The sequence below is a fragment of the Drosophila sechellia genome, chromosome 3L (assembly GCF_004382195.2).
Source record: "Drosophila sechellia strain sech25 chromosome 3L, ASM438219v1, whole genome shotgun sequence".
NCBI lineage: Eukaryota > Metazoa > Arthropoda > Insecta > Diptera > Drosophilidae > Drosophila > Drosophila sechellia.
This window is the reverse complement of record NC_045951.1, coordinates 8,522,216-8,524,691: the sequence shown is the minus strand read 5'-3', so window position 1 is coordinate 8,524,691 and position 2,476 is coordinate 8,522,216. Positions and strand designations below refer to the sequence as shown.

The following is a 2,476-nucleotide window of genomic DNA, read 5'->3' as shown; positions in this document are numbered from 1 at the left end:
ATGGACTCAGCGTTGCGGCACGCCACTGCCATCAAAGTAAGTATTTTGCCTTTGGCAAATTAATCACTATAACAGGGCCAAAAGGGGGGCGGCCAAGACGAGGTTACGTTCAGCTGTCCGAAGCGCCGCCTGAAATATACATAATAGATGGATGGCCACAGGCGGTGGTGGCAAGGGATCTAAATTATAAGGATATTATCAACAGTGTCACAGTAATAACAAAGGAAAATATCCTATGTTGCATACTTTTAGACACCTTTGTGATTGATTTATGAACTATAGTACCCCATACCTATGATTGAACAAGTATGTATACTGATGAATATTCCAAATAAAGTGTAGAAGATAACTTAAGTTTTGATGATCAAGAAAATAAACTTTGTGTTTATTGAATGGTATTTTTGAATCTATCACTTGTATTCATATCTATATTAGTTTTAGGCCCCACTAAGAACCCCCCAATCAAATCGTTCAATCTTTCCACACCTCTGTGCCCAGTTCTTCGCTTGTGTTTGTGCAGCGGTCACACTTTTGGTTTTCTATAATTTGAGTTTTGAAACGAGGCTTGGTCGCTCGATCTTTAAGCCCTACCTGCGGCCCCTTTTCGGCTGCTCCGCCAGTCGAAAAAAATAAAAAAAAAAACATGCGCGGTCAGTCGTGTGCGGCGTAAGGCAACCAAATGTATCGAAATGCAACCGACCGATATAATTGCGTTTTTTCGTGAATGTATACAGCGTATACCATATACAGTGGTGTATTCACTGGAATACTCGTATCGCACATTCGAGTGTATTCACATCGACTCACTCACATGGTTGGCCGAGCGACACGCGCAGCGGCCTTTTCATATGTAAAGCACATGATTTTCCAATTGGAAAATTAGTCGTGTGTGCCGGGTGGCTCCAGGGGGTGTTTCGGATGCGGGGTGGCTGTCTTCAGGGATGTCGAGTGGGAGGAGGGAGGGGGTGCTGGTGATCCACCATTCGGTAGCGCACGCGTGGGCAAGGCAGCCAGCCCAGCATAAAGGAGGCCGGCTAGCGAGGCGCAACCGAAAACCAAGCCATGGAAACGGGCTTAATGCCTCAGTAATTATAGACAGGCATTCGCCGAAATTGACTAAGCCCGCCAAAAAAAAAAGAGGTCCATCGGCGTCCGTGCCCCAAGAGTCCCGATTTCAGCTGCTGACCCCCAAAAAGGACCACACACAAGCTGAGAGTTCTAGGCTCGGGCTAATCGCCTACTGGAGCTGGCTAATTGGGGGCTGTGGTTCGCTTTTATGTTGCCCAGGTCCTTCGGCCATTCGCATGATTAATGCCAGCGCAACGACGTGTGAGTTCCTCATCCGTACACTGAAAAAAAGTACTGATTAAATTAATTACATTTCTTGGTAATTTTGTAGACAGTCTGAATGGTATTACAATTTACTTTTGTAGTTTCTGAACCCGCTCTATATGATAAAAAAAGGTATATGACAAAATGTTTGCAATATTTTTTTTATTACATCAAAAATTTTAATTTTGGAAAGTGTAGATATATGTGTATTATATTTAGTAATAGAACACCGCTAAATATTTTCTTGCAGTGCATACGCGACTTCAAACATAAAACTGAAAGCGAAACTCATGCCCACCCAGGTGGTCGCCGTAACTTGGGGCAATGGAGTACAGAGCAGGTCGCACGCCAGATACAGCTACGCAAGCGCAGATACAGATACAGATACAGATGCTCTTACAGATACGGATACCGCGCACAATTGATGGACTTCACACGTTGGTCGAGAGCCAGCGAGATGATGGCTATCTTGGCTCACACATTATCATCAGACATCGCAACGCTGTGTGGGTCGCTCATCAGTCAAATTGGCCATTCCATTCCATTACCACCGGCCAGACATTGTCCACGACGATCTTTCGAAAAAGGGCCAAAATAACGAAGCAAACGTCACGAGGTTGTGCAAGAGATCTAAATTACCATCAGGGCTGGCAAGATTCAAGCGATTGAGTCATTTGGCTTAAGGGACTGTAGATAAGAATCTTTAAGGTTTTTCGTTACGTTAGGTTTATGTTAAAAAAAAAGGATTTTCGTTTCCATAAACTATGTAGATTTTATATTATTGTGAAATGAATTGAAATATAAAGTGCTTTCAATTCATTACCATAAAGAAAATTACTTTCATTGCTACCAAGTCTGCTATTAAATAAGCTTTGTTTACCAAGCTTACCAAGCAGTTAAGCAATTAAATGAAATGGAATCTCAGTATCCATAATAAAATGCGATGATTATTTTGAAATGAAATATTTAATGGCAAAGCAATTTATTTTAATTTTATTTGGCAGCGTATGATTGTAGCAATTAAGTTGGTTTTGCGTGAGAATTTAAACCAACATTTGATAGATATTTGGATGGTGAATAACATTAATGCGTGGTTCATGATCATTAAATATATATATTATATATTATATTACGTGTAAATTAA

General features: G+C 41.2%; 1 long non-coding RNA gene across 1 annotated transcript; it reads left to right on the top strand.

Moving 5' to 3' along the window:
* The first annotated feature begins 983 nt into the window (after positions 1 to 983).
* LOC116801169 lies at positions 984 to 2,041 on the top strand. Its single transcript, XR_004361803.1, has 3 exons — positions 984 to 1,329; positions 1,400 to 1,464; positions 1,583 to 2,041. It is a non-coding gene; the product is annotated as an uncharacterized LOC116801169 (long non-coding RNA).
* The last annotated feature ends 435 nt before the right edge of the window (positions 2,042 to 2,476 follow it).